Source organism: Rutidosis leptorrhynchoides, chromosome 3 (assembly GCF_046630445.1).
Source record: "Rutidosis leptorrhynchoides isolate AG116_Rl617_1_P2 chromosome 3, CSIRO_AGI_Rlap_v1, whole genome shotgun sequence".
Classification (NCBI taxonomy): domain Eukaryota; kingdom Viridiplantae; phylum Streptophyta; class Magnoliopsida; order Asterales; family Asteraceae; genus Rutidosis; species Rutidosis leptorrhynchoides.
The window spans coordinates 627196193-627218559 of record NC_092335.1 but is presented as its reverse complement, the minus strand read 5'-3'; positions in this window follow the sequence as shown (position 1 = coordinate 627218559).

Genomic DNA, 22367 nt, shown 5'->3' with positions numbered 1-22367 from the left:
GAAGCAGTCTTATCAATAATTTTGTAAGCATCAGTTTTGGTTTTCTTCATAATGGAACCACCAGCTGCAATATCTATGTCTTTCCTTGTAGTGATGTCGCATCCTTGGTAGAATATTTGTACTATTTGACAGGTATCTAAACCATGTTGCGGACATCCTCTTAATAACTTTCCAAATCTTGTCCACGCCTCATATAGAGTTTCATTTGGCTTCTGTGTGAACGTAACAATTTCTCCTTGAAGTCTTACGGCTTTAGATGCCGGAAAGAATTGTTTAAGAAATTTTTCAACTAAAACGTCCCATGTATCGATCGCCCCTTCAGGTAACGATTCCAACCAATCTTTGGCTTCTCCCTTTAAAGTCCAGGGAAATAACATGAGATATATCTGTTCATCCTCAACTTCTCTTATTTTAAATAGTGTGCAGATCCTATTAAAGGTACGAAGATGTTCATTTGGATCTTCCTTCGGCGCACCACTAAATTGGCATTGATTAGTCACCATATGTAGAATTTGTCCTTTGATTTCATAATCTGGCGCATTAATGTCTAGATGAGTAATTGCGTGACCTTGGCCAGTGCGTTTAGCTCTCATTCGGTCTTCCATACTTAAAGGTTCCAGATTTTCCATGATTGAATTTGTTGAATCCGAATCACTAGAGGATTCTGATTTAATGGTTCGTTCCTCAACAATCTCTGTTTGAATGATTGGTGGTTCCGGAGGAAAATTTAATGGTTCAGGATCTATGAATTGTCCCTGAATATTCTCCGGATTCTCAATTGTGAGGTCGGGTTCAAAAAATGGATTATCGGAAATTTGAATTGGAGTACTTGGTCGACTGGATGATGATTCTAAAGGAAAATCAACGGCGATAATATTTGCTAGATGTCTTGATCTAGTTACAGGTGGTGAACGTACAAAAGGTGATGATCGTCTTGCTCGGTGCATTCACTGAATATCCTATTAGTTTTTAAAAGGAAAGAAAAAATTATATAAGTTATCCAATTAATAGACTTTTCTGATTTTGCCCACGTTTCGAATAGCCAAAAGATGCAGCAGAGGGGCAGGATTCGTTTGGTCTCAATATAATTGAGGACTGTTTGGCTCCAATAACCCGGTTCACGTACAAATCCAACTATTACTACGAACCTGAAAATTTTGATGTCTATCAATTTAACCACTTAAAATAAATTTTCGTAATTTTAAGAAGTATAGAAAAGAAGTAGAAAAAATTCTAAGTCCTAAAAACTAGAATGACGAGAAATAAGAAAGAAAAAGAGCGCGTCGAAAAAGGTCGAAAAAGAAAAGATCGAAAAATAAAAGGCGTCTAAAAATAAGAAAGAAAAAAAAATGACTATAAAACTTAAAAAAACTCGACTAACCCAACCTTATTACTATCACTAACTTAAAATTATAATCACAAATTGAGATTACTAATTGGAATGATAATTGATACATAGGTAAAAGGTATCTAAAAATATTAAAGCTTACAGGAAAAACTATATCCCAAATGGCAATATCTCAAAAAGGTATTAAAACTTAAAAAAAAACGTCGCAGAATTCTAAAGCACTTAAATCTTAGTCTAAAGAAAAAGCACTTAAGGGATTTTACGACAAAGCCTACAAATCTAGAAATAAAAATAACTATGGCAAAAACTATGAATTAAAAATAAATACGAGCAAAAATTACAAAAGTTACGCTAAAACAATTAAAAAGGGATAAAATATAAAAATATACTAAAAGTTGTAAAAAGTACAATTTTTATAAAAATATTATTTTTATATTATTTATTTTATAAAAGTATTAATTTTATATTTTATAAAACTAATTGAACTTAAAAATACAAATTAAATAAATAACTAAATTAAATATTTAACTAATCTAACCTAATTAGGGTTTAAATATAATAATAATAATTATAAACCTTAATTAATGCAGTACTCAGTCAACTGTGGTGTGTCAGACGGGCTCATGCGATCGCATGAGTCCTAAGTTATCCAGCCATTTTATCGCATGGGCTAGGGTTTCGGGCCACAGTGTGGGCTGCTACAGTACTGGACTCGAGTGTTTTTTTTTTTTTTTTTTTTTTTGCTGTGTTGAATTTTCTGTTTTATATATTTATGTAATATATTTATATAAATTAAATAAAACTTATATTTTTATAAAATAAAGATAAATAAACTTTTATAGAACTAAAATATTTAACAAACTCTTAAAAATATTTATATTTTTGTTTTCTTTTTATATTTTCGAATATATTAAAACGTATTTTTACAAAAGCGTAATTTTTTTTTTATATTAGCGTTGCGCTTCCGGCTTTTAAGCTAGATGGTTCCCCGGCAGCGGCGCCAAAAATACTTGATGTTTTGCGAGGTGTATATAAAATAGCTTATATTTTACAAGGAAATACTATTAAATACGATACAATTTTACTCAAGATATTTATTTATTTATTGAATGGATATACTTAAACCTTGCTACAACACTTATAGGCAGTGTACTTAATCGTACAGTAGTGTAGTTTTTAGTAAGTCCGGTTCGTTCCACAGGAAAAATCTTTTAATCAAAGCTTAACGCTATATTAGTTTTATTTTATAAAAATACAAATATATATATAAGTAATATTATTATTATAAAGGGGGTTTTTACCGTTTAATGACCGGTTTGTCAATTTTAAAACTTTAGTCGCAGTTAAAACAAAATGTAAAATATTAAATAAATAAAAGACTTAATTTAAAGCGTAAAGTAAATAACGATAATTAAATTGCGATAAATAAAAGTGCGATAAAATAAACTTGCGATAATTAAAAAGTACGATAATTAAAAGTGCAATTAAATACAATAACAATAAATAAAAGTGCTATAATTAGAAGTGCAATTAAATATAAAATAAAGGAAATTAAATATGAAATAAAAGAATTATGCTTATTTAAACTTCCGTAATCATGATGTTTGACGTGTTGATTTTAGTTTTATGCCCATGGGTTAATTGTCCTTTGTCCTAGATTATTTAATATGTCCGTCTGGTTTTTGTCCATAACAGTTCATCAGTCATAAATATAAAGTGCGAGTATCCTCGTCAAATTATCCTTATACCCGAAGTTAAATATTCCAACTAATTGGGGACTTAAACTGTAACAAGATTTTAATACTTTGTTTAATAATTACACCAGGATGTCGACTGAATGTAACCCAAGGTTTTAATACTTTGTTATCAATTATGCCAAGTGTCCTTGTACATAATTTCACCCCTGTTTTAATAATTCTAGTGGCTATTAATCCATTCCCGTGTCCGGTTAAATGAACGATTATTCGTACATATAAATACCCCGCCATCGTGTCCGATCGAGTGTATATGGTTATTTATAGGGACGTCCAATTGTAAATCTTTATATTAACATTAACAAATTATCATTTAGTTAAACAAATATAAAGCCCATTAATAGCCCATAGTCTAATTTTCACAAGTGTCGTTCTTTTGTCCAAACCCTAATTATGGTACAAAGCCCAATTACCCAATTTTAATAATTAGCCCAACATCATGATTACTTCGGATTAAATAAGCATAATAATAACTTAGCTACGAGACATTAATGTAAAAAGGTTGAACATAACTTACAATGATTAAAAATAGCGTAGCGTTACACGGACAGAATTTCGACTTACACCCTTACAACATTCGCTAACATACCCTTATTATTAGAATTAAAATTAAAATTAAAATTAAAATATAAATATAAATATATACTACGTATATAGATAGAGAGATTCATATTATGGATGGAAAAATGGTGCACCAAAGCTCGATTTTTATAGGCCTGTGATCTGGAAAAGGGTCTCATGCGATCGCATGGATTTATGCCTTCCAGGCCATGCGATCGCATGGCCAGCTGGGGAGAGCCACTTTTGGTTGTTTTCTTCTGCCGACGTTTATTTAAATATAATATAATATATATATTAATTTTAAGAATTAATTATATATTATATTATATTCATATGCATAGTTGACTTGTAATTTTTAGTCCGTTGCGTCGAGCGTTGAGAGTTGACTCTGGTCCCGGTTTCGGATTTTCGAACGTCCTTGCGTACAATTTAATATCTTGTACTTTTCGTTTTGAATCTTGTACTCTTGTAATTTTGAGACGTTTCTTATCAATAATTGGAACCTCATTGATTGTATTTTGTACTTTTGAGCTTTTTGGTCGTTTGCGTCTTCAATTCGTCGAATCTGTCTTTTGTCTTCACCTTTTATTATTTAAACGAATATCACGTGTAAATAGGACAATTGCAACTAAAAGCTTGTCTTTCTTGAGGAATAATGCTATGAAATATATGTTCGTTTTTAGCATTATCAGTTTCCCACTTTTCAACAGTTTCTATCTTTGCCGGATGCACCTTAATACCTTCTTTGTTCACTATGTGACCGAGGAATTGAACTTTTCCAACCAAAATGCACACTTTGAAAACTTAGCGTACAATTCTTCCTTCTTCAATACTTCTAACACCTTTCTCAAATGTTCACCGTGTTCTTGGTCATTTCTTTGAGTAAATAAGTATGTCATCAATGAAAACAATGACAAACTTGTCAAGGTATGGTCCACACACTCGGTTCATAAGGTCCATGAACACAGCTGTTGCATTAGTTAAACCAAACGGCATGACCATAAACTCGTAATGACCGTAACGTGTTCTGAAAGCAGTCTTTGGAATATCATCTTCTTTCACCCGCATTTGATGATACCCGGAACGTAAGTCAATATTTGAATAAACAGACGAGCCTTGTAGTTGATCAAATAAGTCGTCGATTCTCGGTAGTGGGTAACGGTTCTTGATGGTAAGTTTGTTCAACTCTCGGTAGTCGATACACAACCTGAATGTACCATCTTTCTTCTTGATAAACAAAACAGGAGCTCCCCACGGTGATGTGCTTGGTCGAATGAAACTACGCTTTAAAAGTTCTTGTAATTGGCTCTGAAGTTCCTTCATTTCGCTAGGTGTGAGTCTGTATGGAGCACGAGCTATTGGTGCAGATCCCGATACAAGGTCTATTTGAAATTCAACGGATCGGTGTGGAGGTAGTCCCGGTAATTCTTTCGGAAATACATCGGGAAATTCTTTTGCGACGGGAATATCATTGATGTTCTTTTCTTTGGAATTGACTTTCTCGACGTGTGCTAGCACAGCATAGCAACCTTTTCTTATTAGTTTTTGTGCCTTCAGGTTACTAATAAGATTTAACTTTGCGTTGCTCTTTTCTCCATACACCATTAAGGGTTTTCCTTTTTCTCGTATAATGCGAATTGCATTTTTGTAACAAACGATCTCTGCTTTCACTTCTTTCAACCAGTCCATACCGATTATCACATCAAAACTCCCTAACTCTACTGGTATCAAGTCAATCTTAAATGTTTCGCTAACCAGTTTAATTTCTCGATTCCGACATATATTATCTGCTGAAATTAATTTACCATTTGCTAATTCGAGTAAAAATTTACTATCCAAAGGCGTCAATGGGCAACTTAATTTAGCACAAAATTCTCTACTCATATAGCTTCTATCCGCACCCGAATCAAATAAAACATAAGCAGATTTATCGTCAATAAGAAACGTACCCGTAACAAGCTCCGGGTCTTCCAGTGCTTCTGCCGCATTAATATTGAAAACTCTTCCACGGCCCTGCCCATTAGTATTCCCCTGATTAGGGCAATTTCTAATAATGTGGCCCGGTTTTCCACATTTATAACAAACAGCGTTGGTATTACTTGCTCCGACACTATTCATTTCGGCATTACTTGTTCCGGTATTATTTGCTCCCTTAGTTCTGTTAAACTTTGGTCCGTAGACCTCACACTTTGTCGCGCTATGACCATTTCTTTTACACCTGTTGCAAAATGTCGTGCAAAACCCCTGGTGATTTTCTTCACACCTATGACATGGCTGTTTTTGGTTTTTGTTACCGTTGTTCTTATTGAGGTTGTTGTTGGGATTGTTATTGTTGTTGAAACGGTTGTTGTAGTTGTTGTTGTTGTTGGGATGTTTGTTGTAGTTATTGTTAGGATTGCGGTTATTGTTGCGATTGTTGTTGCGGTTGTTGGGATAGTTGTTGCGATTGTGGTTGTAATTGTTATTGTTGTTGTACTGGTGACTCTTGTCACCGTTTTCCTCCCACTTCCTCTTGAGTTGTTTCATGTTGGTTTCTTCGGCCGCCTACTCTTTAATTCTTCCCTCAATCTAATTTATGAGTTTATGAGCCATTCGACTTGCCTTCTGTATAGAAGCGGGCTCGTGTGAACTTACATCTTCTTGAATCCTTACTGGTAACCCTTTTACAAACGCGTCGATCTTCTCTTCTTCATCTTCAAATGCTCCCGGGCACAATAGGCACAACTCTGTGAATCGTCGTTCATATGTGGTAACGTCGAACCCTTGTGTTCGTAACTCTCTAAGTTCTGCCTTGAGTTTATTGACTTCGTTTCTAGGATGGTACTGCTCGTTCATCAATTGCTTGAATGCCGACCACGGTAGTGCGTAAGCAGCATTTTGTCCTACCTGTTCAAGATAGGTGTTCCACCACGTTAACGCAGTACCTGTGAAGGTATGCGTAGCGTACTTAACTTTGTCCTCTTCAGTACACTTACTTATGGCAAACACCGATTTGACTTTCTCGGTCCACCATTTCAATCCAATTGGTCCTTCGGTTCCATCAAATTCCAAAGGTTTGCAGGCAGTGAATTCTTTGTAGGTGCATCCTACACGATTTCTTGCGCCGTTAGCTGCATTGCTAGATTCAGCGTTGTTGTTGGTATGTAGCGCAGCCTGTACTGCAGCAAGAAAGGTACGAAACTCCTCTTCGTTCATACTCACGGTATAGTTGGTGCCATTTCCTTCAAAAATAGCAAAAAAAAACGAGTTAATCATATAGAATATCATGAGTAGTCAATAGTATTTCGTAGCGTAATATGAACTTATTTATAAAAGCTCTTTCTTCATATTAGCGTTTTATACTCTTTAATTCGGGTAGTACCTACCCGTTAAGTTCATACTTAGTAGCTAACATACCATTTCAACTACTACAATTCTATATGAAAAACTAATCACAAAAAAAAATATATATCATATTCAAACCTTTATACAATAACTTGCAAACTTACAATACTGCTATTTTACATATAGCATGAAATATAGCACATAAAACTTTGATACAAAGTAGTTGTGAAGATAATTCTAGTTAATAAATAAGGCGTTCAGCAAAGGCAATAAAGACACGTAATTCATACGTCCAGAAACAAGTCATGCATTCTGGTTTTACTAATACCACTTCCCATCCTTGGTTTTGTGGAACATAACCGTTATGACCGATAGTGAGACAATGTGTTGTAACGTCGTCAAAAGGATGAAGGTTACGTAATGACCAACAGTCTCGTAATAACCTAAAAACCTCATTTCTTACCCCAATTACCGACTCCGTCACTTGTGGGAACGTTTTGTTTAATAGTTGTAGCCCGATGTTCTTGTTCTCACTTTGGTGAGAAGCGAACATTACTAACCCGTAAGCATAACATGCTTCTTTATGTTGCATGTTAGCCGCTTTTTCGAAATCACGAAGTCCTATATTCGGATATATTGAGTCAAAATAATTTCTTAACCCGTTGCGTAAAATAGCATTTGGGTTCCCCGCAATATATGCGTCAAAGTAAACACATCGTAACTTATAGATTTCCCAATGTGATATCCCCCATCTTTCGAACGAAAGCCTTTTATAAATCAAGGCATTCTTGGAACGTTCTTCGAATGTCTTACAAACTGATCTCGCCTTAAATAGTTGTGCCGAGAAATTCTGACCGACTCTAGACAAGATTTCATCAATCATGTCTCCGGGTAGGTTTCTTAAAATATTGGATTGTCTATCCATTTTGTGTTTTTATACTGTAAAATATACAAGAGTTAGATTCATAAAAAAAATTACTTATTTAATACAAGCAATTTTTACATATATCATAAAGCATAAGCACACTATATTATATATATTACACCACACGAATACACTATCTTATTCCGACTCGCTCGTTTCTTCTTCTTCGGTTTTGGTTCGTTTTGCCAAGTTTCTAGGGATATATGATGTTCCCCTAATACGAGCCGTCGTTTTCCACATTGGTTTAGAAAAACCTGGTGGTTTAGAGGTTCCCGGGTTATTGTCACAACTTAAGAAAAACGGGTGTTGACGATACATATAAAGTTCATCGTGTTTGGAATCAAATTTCTCTATTTTTATGCCCTTTCCCTTATTGTTCTCTTTTGCCTTATTAAATTGTGTTGGGGTAATTTCTATAACATCATCGGAATCCTTGTCGGGATCCGATTCATCAGAGAATTGGTAATCCTCCCAATACTTTGCTTCCTTGGTGGAAACACCATTGACCATAATTAACTTTGGTCGGTTGGTTGAGGATTTTCTTCTACTTAACTGTTTTATTATTTCCCCCACTGGTTCTATTTCTTCTTCCAGTTCTGATTCTTCTTTCGGTTCCGATTCTTCTTCCGGTTCCGACTCTTCTTCCGGTTCCTCTTCGGGAACTTGTGAATCAGTCCACGAATCATTCCAATTTACATTTGACTCTTCATTATTATTAGGTGAGTCAATGGGACTTGTTCTAGAGGTAGACATCTATCACATAATATTAAACACGTTAAGAGATTAATATATCACATAATATTCACATGTTAAAAATATATAGTTTCCAACAAAATTTGTTAAGAAATCATTTTTCAAGTAAACACGGTCGAAGTCCAGACTCACTAATGCATCCTAACAAACTCGATAAGACACACTAATGCAAAATTCTGGTTCTCTAAGACCAACGTTCGGATACCAACTGAAATGTCCCGTTCTTATTGATTAAAAACGTTCCATATTAATTGATTTCGTTGCGAGGTTTTGACCTCTATATGAGACGTTTTTCAAAGACTGCATTCATTTTAAAACAAACCATAACCTTTATTTCATCAATAAAGTTTTAAAAAGCTTTACGTAGATTATCAAATAATGATAATCTAAAATATCCTGTTTACATACGACCATTACATAATGGTTTACAATACAAATATGTTACAACGAAATAAGTTTCTTGAATGCAGTTTTTACACAATATCATACAAGCATGGACTCCAAATCTCATCCTTATTTAAGTATGCGATAGCGGAAGCTCTTAATAATCACCTGAGAATAAACATGCTTAAAACTTCAACAAAAATGTTGGTGAGTTATAGGTTTAACCTATATATTATCAAATCATAATAATAGACCACAAGATTTCATATTTAAATATACATCCCATACATAGAGATAAAATTCATTCATATGGTGAACACCTGGTAACCGACATTAACAAGATGCATATAAGAATATCCCCTATCATTCCGGGAAATCCTTCGGACATGATAAAAACGAATTCGAAGTACTAAAGCATCCGGTACTTTGGATGGGGTTCGTTAGGCCCAATAGATCTATCTTTAGGATTCGCGTCAATTAGTAGATCGGTTTACTAATTCTTAGGCTACCAAGCAAAAGGGGCATATTTGGCTTCGATCATTCACCCATATAATGTAGTTTCAATTACTTGTGTCTATTTCGTAAAACATTTATAAAACTGCATGTATTCTCATCCCAAAATATTAGATTTTAAAAGTGGGACTATAACTCACTTTCACAGATTTTTACTTCGTCGGGAAGTAAGACTTGGCCATTGGTCGATTCACGAACCTATAACAAATATGTACATATATATCAAAGTATGTTCAAAATATATTTACAACACTTTTAATACATTTTGATGTTTTAAGTTTATTAAGTCAGCTGTCCTATTTAGTAACCTACAACTAGTTGTCCACAGTTAGATGTACAGAAATAAATCGATATATATATTATCTTGAATCAATCCACGACCCAGTGTATACACGTCTCAGGCTAGATCACAACTCAAAGTATATATATTTTTGGAATCAACCTCAACCCTGTATAGCTAACTCCAACATTACTGCATATAGAGTGTCTATGGTTGTTCCAAATAATATATATACATGGGTCGATATGATATGTCAAAACATTTGCATACGTATCTATGGTATACCAAGATTACATAATATATTAGAACACATGTATAATACAATATAAGTTAGCTAGGATATGATTTGTATAGAATTGTTAATATTTCCCGTAGCTACAAAAATCAAAAAATATCCAATCTTGTTTTACCCATAACTTCTTCATTTTAAATCGGTTTTGAGTGAATCAAATTGCTATGGTTTCATGTTGAACTCTATTTTATGAATCTAAACAGAAAAGGTATAGGTTTATAGTCAGAAATATAAGTTACAAGTCATTTTTGTAAGAGGTAGTCATTTTAGTCGAAAGAACGACGTCTTGATGACCATTTTGAAAAACATACTTCCACTTTGAGTTTAACCATAATTTTTGGATATAGTTTCATGTTCATAAGAAAAATCATTTTCTCAGAAGAACAACTTTTAAATCAAAGTTTATCATAGTTTTTAATTATCAAACCCAAAACAGCCCGCGGTGTTACTACGACGGCGTATGTCCAGTTTTACGGTGTTTTTCATGTTTCCAGGTTTTAAATCATTAAGTTAGAATATCATATAGATATAGAACATGTGTTTAGTTTATTTTAAAAGTCAAGTTAGAAGGATTAACTTTTGTTTGCGAACAAGTTTAGAATTAACTAAAATATGTTCTAGTGATTTCAAGTTTAAACCTTCGAATAAGATAGCTTTATATGTATGAATCGAATGATGTTATGAACATCATTACTACCTCAAGTTTTGTGGAAAAACCTACTGGAAAAGAGACAAATGGATCTAGCTTCAAAGGATCTTGGATGGCTTGAAAGTTCTTGAAGTAGAATCATGGCACGAAAACAAGTTCAAGTAAGATTTTCGCTCGAAATAAGATTGTTATAGTTATAGAAATTGAATCAAAGTTTGAATATGAGTATTACCTTATATTAGAAAGATATCTTACTGTAAATAAGAAAGATTTCTTGAGGTTAGATGATCACTCTACAAGAATGGAAGTAAGCTAGCAAACTTGGAAGTATTCTTAATTTTATGAAACTAGAACTTGTAGAATTTATGAAGAACACTTAGAACTTGAAGATAGAACTTGAGAGAGATCAATTAGATGAAGAAAATTGAAGAATGAAAGTGTTTGTAGGTGTTTTTAGTCGTTGGTGTATGGATTAAATATAAAGGATATGTAATTTTGTTTTCATGTAAATAAGTCATGAATGATTACTCATATTTTTGTAATTTTATGAGATATTTCATGCTAGTTGCCAAATGATGGTTCCCACATGTGTTAGGTGACTCACATGGGCTACTAAGATATGATCATTGGAGTGTATATACCAATAGTACATACATCTCTGATCATTGGAGTGTATATACCAATAGTACATACATCTAAAAACTGTGTATTGTACGAGTACGAATACGGGTGCATACGAGTAGAATTGTTGATGAAACTGAACGAGGATATAATTGTAAGCATTTTTGTTAAGTAGAAGTATTTTGATAAGTGTCTTGAAGTCTTTCAAAAGTGTATGAATACATATTAAAACACTACATGTATATACATTTTAACTGAGTCGTTAAGTCATCATTAGTCGTTACATGTAAGTGTTGTTTTGAAACCTTTAGGTTAACGATCTTGTTAAATGTTGTTAACACAATGTTTATAATATCAAATGAGATTTTAAATTATTATATTATCATGATAATATGATGTATGAATATATCTTAATATGATATATATACATTAAATGTCGTTACAACGATAATCGTTACATATATGTCTCGTTTCAAAATCATTAAGTTAGTAGTCTTGCTTTTACATATGTAGTTCATTGTTAATATACTTAATGATATGTTTACTTATCATAATATCATGTTAACTATATATATATATATCCATATATATGTCATCATATAGTTTTTACAAGTTTTAACGTTCGTGAATCACCGGTCAACTTAGGTGGTCAATTGTCTATATGAAACATATTTCAATTAATCAAGTCTTAACAAGTTTGATTGCTTAACATGTTGGAAACACTTAATCATGTAAATAACAATTTCATTTAATATATATATAAACATGGAAAAGTTCGGGTCACTACAAAAATGCCATGATGGGTACCCTTATTCTATGCTTACGCGTTTAATGTTAGGTAAAGTGAAGATAGCTAGCAAGATTTCCCTTAATAAATAAGAATGTTTACATTGTCACGAAAGTTACAAGATGAAGCTAAAAATAAAACGGTGATTCCATAATTGAATATGGTTAGTTGTAATTAGTTGAAAACGAGTAAGAGTAGACGGGAAGTCACTTCAACGTTTCTGTTTTGATAGAACAGATTCAAAGAGGATATACCACACAGGTGTGAATACATTTTATGCAAGTAAATTGGGAAGAAATAGAGTGATACGCTTCTGCATATAAGAAGATAATTAAGTTATGTAGGGTCATTGAACTAAAGTGATATTGTCGTAAATTGGAAGAAGTATGGTAATACCAAGGAACTTGACGTATTTTTATGACACCTTTCGTGTATTTTCATAAGAAAATGCATTTGATAGAAATAGCTTGTAAACTATGGTTATTGATTGAGATGTTGGTTTAAGAGAAATCGTTTAAAAGAAGAGAAATCATGATTAGCACAATAAAAGTTATGGTAGAGACTAGTGAACAGTGTAGTGGTGTAAAGGAAGTGATGTGAATTCACATCGTTTATGTGTAATAAATGACGGTTAGCTATGATCGGTATGATTGAATCGGTTCATGAGGATACGAACAATCCAACGGGGGGAGAGTTGTAACGCTCCAAATTTCAAGATATATTTCTAGTAATTAATAAGTAACTTTTATTAAAGTTTTATATGATTTAAGAATAAATGTAAAAGAAATTTATGAGTTAAGTAAATGAGTTATATAGTTAGTTGAAACTAACAAAGGACCTTAAATGAATGTTAGAATTAGGACTTCTATGTAACACCCCAACTAATTAAGGTAATATTTTATAAATTATTATTGTTACATTTTATGTGTTATTTTTGTATTATAATGGGTTAATATTTAAGGCTTGTTAAGTTAAAGATAAGAGGGACTAAGTATGCAAAGTTAGTTTAAGGACCTCCCATATTATGGTTTTGGTGGGGAGGGTAGAAAGTGCAAATAAGGCAAAGATAATTAATTAAAACATGTAAAATGCTGGAAGTTCTTATCAGTTGCAAAAATAATCCAGAAAACTAGTGTGTGTGTGTGTGTGTCGACTAGCACAAAGAGGAGAGGAGAAATCCTTAATTGGAAGAATTAAGCACATGCAAGTAGAAATTCATGTAATTAAGTGTGCCTTGATCATCATAGCAAGTTGCAATCCTTCAATCTCTTCTTCATTTGTGCACAATTAGGGTTCATAAATCCTAAAGACAAGGTATGAACTTAGAAGTCTTTTGTATCACTAAAGTGGGTGTTTTAGGTGAATCTCAAGTTTATAAGTTGTTATTATTGTGAGTGTGCACATTTGTATGATTTAAAAACGAATTTTAATTGATGTTTGGATGTAAGATCATGTATGAACTTGCTATTTGAATGTGTGAAATAAAAAGGGTGAATTTGGTGTTTGTAACAACCCAACCCGTTAAACAACCAATAACGCGGAATAAAAAAAAATTTCTTTGTGCAGCAAATGGCGCGGCGCGCCATGACCCCGCGCGGCGCGCAAAAGGGCCTGGACAGGCTGCTGTCCCAAAAAGTCACAAATGCGAAAATGTTTAACCACTTCCCGACACATTTAGACTAAACGGTTTTCACAACATATTATAATAGTTAAAACTAACACGTTCCATCAATAAAAATGGTTTTACGACACCGGGCCCATATATGCCCAAATTACCCTTTAAGTACCAATTTCGAGTTTTCGACCACACGACTTTTAACACAAAATAAAGCCGAGCATGGCGATTGGGGATATGCTACCCAATCCTAATTAATCCAAAAGCAAGCCTTCTAAAGCAACTACGCGAGTCCACTAGTCACACGCTTACCCGAGCCACCGCATCTATGCAAATCTATAAAAAGGTAAACAACGAGAGGGTAAGCTAACGCTTAATGAGTGAGAATATACTACATACATATATATGCATAAAATGGACACGCCACACAAAACCAAATACCGCATACCAGAGCATCCAAGCATAAAGGCAAGCTAGTCTAAGCATACCGTAAGATCACTAAGCAACGAGCTAAAGATACATCAACAAAATATAAGTTCACCAACAACAATGTGAACAATGCCAATAAGCTACACCTGGAGGGTTAGCTACATCACGACAATACAACATTATATATATATATATATATATATATATATATATATATATATATATATATATATATATATATATATATATATATATATATATATATATATATATATATATATATATATATATATATATATATATATATATATATATCGAATAACATAATTTGCTTACGCTTACAACACAATAACCATGGTTAACCAAATCTTCGCAAGGGAATGACTTCGCGAAACAAGTCATCGATGTTCATAACAACCATTAGTGCACTTAACACTTCGTACACTAACCCCACGGGTGGCATCTTAACACTTCGATACTTCACCCCGGGTGGCATCTTAACACGTCGACACTTCACCCCGAGTGGTGTCTTAACACTTTGACACTTCACTCTTCATTTTACTTGAGGTGGCATCTTAACACGTCGATACTTCACCTCGAGTGGCGCCTTAACACATCGGCACTTCACCCGTTATTCTCTTGGAGCGGCATCTTAGCACATCGATACTTCACTCCGGGTGGTGTCTTAACACATCAACACTTCACCCTGGGTGGCGTCTTAACACATCGACACTTCACCCGTCACATTACTTTGAGTGGTGTCTTAGCACATCGACACTTCACTCGTCACGTGAAATGTGGTGTCTTAGCACATCGACACTTCACATCTCACGCTACAACAAATAAATACATTATATACCTACACATATAATTATTCCACTCACTATATTAACCTTTCGTCATTGGGGTTATATAAGTCCACATCACACGCCCATGTGATAACGTACACACAAAGTGAGCACCTCGCCAAAGTGGTCAACCAAAACGTACAACCGTTCCAATTGGACCTATACACAAGTCCAACAATTCCACCTATACGAGAAGCGAGCTCTATAAGCGAGAACCCCTTCACCCGACCCCCACCCATCCTACACATACATATGCATATAGGATAATAACACTCACCTTGTCGCCTTGAAGAATGCTACCGAATAATCCGTAATCGCCGATGGAATGTACCTAATCCATTTATCACATAACAAGTAACACCATTAGGGTGTATATACAAATCAACCCAAATTGACAACTAGTGCAATTTCGACCCAAATGCACTTCCAAGCACAAACCGCGCCCAAACTAACCAATAATCACTAACACAAGTGAGAATGGTCCTAATATGTCAATCAAACCCAATCATAGGTGTTAAACACCTATCTTGCCCAAAATGACACTTAAACCCTAATTTGACTCATAAGAAGTCAATATCACGCCATTAGCAAGTTTTGACACCAAAACATATTTAACTCGGTTCTATGCTTCAACTTAATCCATTTTAAGTTTATAAACCTTATTAAATCGGCAATTGAGTCATAATCATCAACAAACCCTAATTTTGACTCTAGTCAAAATTAGTCAACCATAAGAACCCTAATGGTTTCCAAAACACCAATAATCACTAACACTAGTGATTATACACCATTTACAAGTCTTAAACATGGTTAAATCATTAACCAACCTAAAACCCGCCAAATATCAAAATAGCAAGTTTTCATAAACCCTCTTCATCAACCAAATGGGTTTTACAACTAACCATCTCAAACCCTAACTTGAATATCAAATCTAACAAATGAAATTCGGAGTTAGAACTTACCAATACTACCAAAACATAGCTAGGAGCGAGATGAACAACTTTAAAACCCGAGCTTTGGCAAGAATTCGACTCCTTCTTCTCCAAATCAAGCTCTCTCACTCTAGAACTCTTCATCTCTCTCTAGATGTGGATGAGAGTGTTTGTGTGGGTGAGAAATGAGCTCCAATGGAGTTCTAGATCAGTCTTGATGACCCCAAACCGACCCCAAATGAAAAGACCAAAGTACCCTTCATTTAAACCTTTTAAAAATGCTGAAAATTGCATCAGACGTGATCGGAGCGCCGCTCCATAAGGTGGAGCGCCGCTCCAACCTTCAGGTCAGTTTTCAGAAACTTGTTTTGGCCATAACTTTTTGACCGTAGCTCCGTTTTCGATGAATCAAATATCGTTGGAAACATAATAAGATTTTATTTCCAATGGTAAGGCTTTGAAACATCAACACAAACTTTATTTGGGGTTGAAAAGATACGTACACACCTTGTCACTTCAGACAACGTCCAATTTCCTTCGATGTTCGAGCAAGCAACACGTACGTGCTTCGTACACTTCATACACGCATTGTACACCATAAATACATTATGTACAATAAATATTTGGGTCTTACAGTGTTGCTAGTAGTCTAGAATCAAGTCATGCACACTAGGTGTTTGATGAAATGCCTCAATGAAGATGATTATGAGAATTAGCTAAATCGTGAAGAAGAGAGGTTGTGTTTTAAATTGTTGAAATTGTTATAAGTAATTGTTGTTGAGAATGTTAAGTTCTAAATTGTATGGATTAAATTAGAGAACTTGAGTATTGAGGGGAAAAAAATGATACTTTATGAATGTTCATGTATTATGATAAGTTAAAGAGGGGACTAAGAAAGATGAAGTTCATATGTGTAAGTATATGAAAGTGTTGTAGGCATTTGAAAGATATAAATTCGTTTGAATTATGTTAATGACGAGATTAGCTCATGTATAGGTGCTAATCAAGACAAAGGAACTTCAAGCGACCAAGGAATCTCATTTAACCAAGGTGAGTTTCATAGGTAGACTCATGTTCTAACTAATGTGTTAATTATATATATATATATGTATATATATTCGATATTATGATGTGTTGCTCTTTTATGTTCACGAATGTTAAGATTGAACGAAACAATTATCTTGGTTATGATAAATTAATAAGATTCGATAATAAAACTTTAAGATGTCAAGGATGTATTTCTTTTAAGGATGAAGAATATGGGTAAGGTGTTGGGAAGTGAGTTTAGGGTGAACCAATGAAGATGGAGCCCCTCGAGGACAAGTCGAATCACGAGGATCAAATTAGGTAAGTGGGAATACACAATGCATAGTACGAAATTGACGAGCGAGGTAAGTTTACATGTATGTTGAAATATGATTATTGTAATGTTACTTTTGTGAATGTATTATGTTGTAGATACGATGATTTAGCGGTGACGTGTATGATGTATCATGAAGCGTTGACGAAGGAGAAAGGATATGTAACCTTTGTAAAAGAGACTAGTTACCATACAAACGGGCCATGGATGGAATTATTACAATTTAAACATGATCTTATATTATTTGATTTATACATCCTATGTACTCATTAAGCATAAAGCTTACATCTATTAGTTGTTGACACGTTGTAGGTTCTTGAGAAGCGGTAAGAGAATGTAAAAAGGGAGACTTGTACGATAGTATGGAGTAAAGGAAGGAAATACGAAACTAGCAAACCATTTAAAAGGAGTGTGTAACAAGTTTTTAAAGAGTAAGGAGAATATAAGAAATTTGAAGAAAGGTGCTAATTCGGGTAAGTCCCTAATTAATCTATGTTTGAATAATTGCGTGTGTTGACGTATGAGTTATGTTCATTAAGTGGTTAAGGCTTTGTAATGAGGATGATGAAAAATTTAAGTATGTTCAAATAAAGTATGATTGATAACGGAATGAGTCGAAATGGGTCAAGTTTGACATATAAGTCGATTTGGGTCAAAGTGTTAAGTTGAAGATATGTAAATAGGTCGTGCATGACTAAATGATTTTCGTAACACTTAATGATGTTGAAACTGTTTCGTTAAGTTTGTTAATGTATTGCGATGTTAAAAAGGATGTTGTGTGATGTTACAAGTTGTGAAAGTGTGATTTTAAGGCAAATTAAGTTCAGCGCCAGCGACAGCACAGGGCCGCGCCGTGAGCCCCTAAGCCGCGCCGCGCCATTTAGAGTGTTTTGGGAACAGGAGAACTGAAAAACTGACCTGAATTCCTTTGTCTGGCCGCGTCACGCCCAGAATATAGCCGTGCCGCGGCATATCACTGGGCTGAGTGGTCAACTCATGTAAAAAAAAAAATTCATCGTTTAAGGGCGTTAAATGATGATGATGATGAGGACGAATTTGTAAGGTTAAAATGCAGATCTTAATGAAGGAAAATAGGGGAATGGAAAGTCAAAAACTTCTTCATTAAGTTTGCATGGGATGTCATGAGTTGTCCTCCATGCACACTACATGGAGGTGACTAATTTTTTTTATGTATTTTCTAATTGTTTTAATATGATTATGCATATACATGTATAAATTCATGTAATTAGTGAAATGTCCCGTTCTTATTGATTAAAAACGTTCCATATTAATTGATTTCGTTGCGAGGTTTTGACCTCTATATGAGACATTTTTCAAAGACTGCATTCATTTTTAAAGCAAACCATAACCTTTATTTCATAAATAAAGGTTTAAAAAGCTTTACGTAGATTATCAAATAATGATAATCTAAAATATCCTGTTTACACACGACCATTACATAATGGTTTACAATACAAATATGTTACATCGAAATCAGTTTCTTGAATGCAGTTTTTACACAATATCATACAAACATGGAATCCAAATCTTGTCCTTATTTTAGTATGCAACAGCGGAAGCTCTTAGTATTCACCTGAGAATAAACATGCTTTAAACGTCAACAAAAATGTTGGTGAGTTATAGGTTTAACCTATATATATTAAATCGTAACAATAGACCACAAGATTTCATATTTCAATACACATCCCATACATAGAGATAAAAATCATTCATATGGTGAACACCTGGTAACCGACAATAACAAGATGCATATATAAGAATATCCCCATCATTCCGGGACACCCTTCGAATATGATATAAATTTCGAAGTACTAAAGCATCCGGTACTTTGGATGGGGTTTGTTAGGCCCAATAGATCTATCTTTAGGATTCGCGTCAATTAGGGTGTCTGTTCCCTAATTCTTAGATTACCAGACTTAATAAAAAGGGGCATATTCGATTTCGATAATTCAATCATAGAATGTAGTTTCACGTACTTGTGTCTATTTTGTAAATCATTTATAAAACCTGCATGTATTCTCATCCCAAAAATATTAGATTTTAAAAGTGGGACTATAACTCACTTTCACAGATTTTTACTTCGTCGGGAAGTAAGACTTGGCCACTGGTTGATTCACGAACCTATAACAATATATACATATATATCAAAGTATGTTCAAAATATATTTACAACACTTTTAATATATTTTGATGTTTTAAGTTTATTAAGTCAGCTGTCCTCGTTAGTAACCTACAACTAGTTGTCCACAGTTAGATGTACAGAAATAAATCGATAAATATTATCTTGAATCAATCCACGACCCAGTGTATACATATCTCAGTATTGATCACAACTCAAACTATATATATTTTGGAATCAACCTCAACCCTGTATAGCTAACTCCAACATTCACATATAGAGTGTCTATGGTTGTTCCGAAATATATATAGATGTGTCGACATGATAGGTCGAAACATTGTATACGTGTCTATGGTATCTCAAGATTACATAATATACAATACAAGTTGATTAAGTTATGGTTGGAATAGATTTGTTACCAATTTTCACGTAGCTAAAATGAGAAAAATTATCCAATCTTGTTTTACCCATAACTTCTTCATTTTAAATCCGTTTTGAGTGAATCAAATTGCTATGGTTTCATATTGAACTCTATTTTATGAATCTAAATAGGAAAAGTATAGGTTTATAGTCGGAAAAATAAGTTACAAGTCGTTTTTGTAAAGGTAGTCATTTCAGTCGAAAGAACGACGTCTAGATGACCATTTTAGAAAACATACTTCCACTTTGAGTTTAACCATAATTTTTGGATATAGTTTCATGTTCATAATAAAAATCATTTTCTCAGAATAACAACTTTTAAATCAAAGTTTATCATAGTTTTTAATTAACTAACCCAAAACAACCCGCGGTGTTACTACGACGGCGTAAATCCGGTTTTACGGTGTTTTTCGTGTTTCCAGGTTTTAAATCATTAAGTTAGCATATCATATAGATATAGAACATGTGTTTAGTTGATTTTAAAAGTCAAGTTAGAAGGATTAACTTTTGTTTGCGAACAAGTTTAGAATTAACTAAACTATGTTCTAGTGATTACAAGTTTAAACCTTCGAATAAGATAGCTTTATATGTATGAATCGAATGATGTTATGAACATCATTACTACCTTAAGTTCCTTGGATAAACCTACTGGAAAAGAGAAAAATGGATCTAGCTTCAATGGATCCTTGGATGGCTCGAAGTTCTTGAAGCAGAATCATGACACGAAAACAAGTTCAAGTAAGATCATCACTTGAAATAAGATTGTTATAGTTATAGAAATTGAACCAAAGTTTGAATATGATTATTACCTTGTATTAGAATGATAACCTACTGTAAGAAACAAAGATTTCTTGAGGTTGGATGATCACCTTACAAGATTGGAAGTGAGCTAGCAAACTTGAAAGTATTCTTGATTTTATGTAACTAGAACTTGTAGAATATATGAAGAACACTTAGAACTTGAAGATAGAACTTGAGAGAGATCAATTAGATGAATAAAATTGAAGAATTAAAGTGTTTGTAGGTGTTTTTGGTCGTTGGTGTATGGATTAGATATAAAGGATATGTAATTTTGTTTTCATGTAAATAAGTCATGAATGATTACTCATATTTTTGTAATCTTATGAGATATTTCATGCTAGTTGCCAAATGATGGTTTCCACATGTGTTAGGTGACTCACATGGGCTGCTAAGAGCTGATCATTGGAGTGTATATACCAATAGTACATACATCTAAAAGCTGTGTATTGTACGAGTACGAATACGGGTGCATACGAGTAGAATTGTTGATGAAACTGAACGAGGATGTAATTGTAAGCATTTTTGTTAAGTAGAAGTATTTTGGTAAGTGTATTGAAGTCTTTCAAAAGTGTATAAATACATATTAAAACACTACATGTATATACATTTTAACTGAGTCGTTAAGTCATCGTTAGTCGTTACATGTAAGTGTTGTTTTAAAACCTTTAGGTTAACGATCTTGTTAAATGTTGTTAACCCAATGTTTATAATATCAAATGAGATTTTAAATTATTATATTATCATGATATTATTATGTATGAATATCTCTTAATATGATATATATACATTAAATGTCTTTATAATGATAATCGTTACATATATGTCTCGTTTAAAATCATTAAGTTAGTAGTCTTGTTTTTACATATGTAGTTCATTGTTAATATACTTAATGATATGTTTACTTATCATAGTATCATGTTAACTATATATATATCCATATATATGTCATCATATAGTTTTTACAAGTTTTAACGTTCGTGAATCACCGGTCAACTTGGGTGGTCAATTGTCTATATGAAACATATTTCAATTAATCAAGTCTTAACAAGTTTGATTGCTTAACATGTTGGAAATATTTAATCATGTAAATATCAATCTCAATTAATATATATAAACATGGAAAAGTTCGGGTCACTACAGTACCTACCCGTTAAATAAATTTCGTCCCGAAATTTTAAGCTGTTGAAGGTGTTGACGAATCTTCTGGAAATAGATGCGGGTATTTCTTCTTCATCTGATCTTCATGCTCCCAGGTGAACTCGGGTCCTCTACGAGCATTCCATCGAACCTTAACAATTGGTATCTTGTTTTGCTTAAGTCTTTTAACCTCACGATCCATTATTTCGACGGGTTCTTCGATGAATTGAAGTTTTTCATTGATTTGGATTTCATCTAACGGAATAATGAGATCTTCTTTAGCAAAACATTTCTTCAAATTCGAGACGTGGAAAGTGTTATGTACAGCCGCGAGTTGTTGAGGTAACTCAAGTCGGTAAGCTACTGGTCCGACACGATCAATAATCTTGAATGGTCCAATATACCTTGGATTTAATTTCCCTCGTTTACCAAATCGAACAACGCCTTTCCAAGGTGCAACTTTAAGCATGACCATCTCTCCAATTTCAAATTCT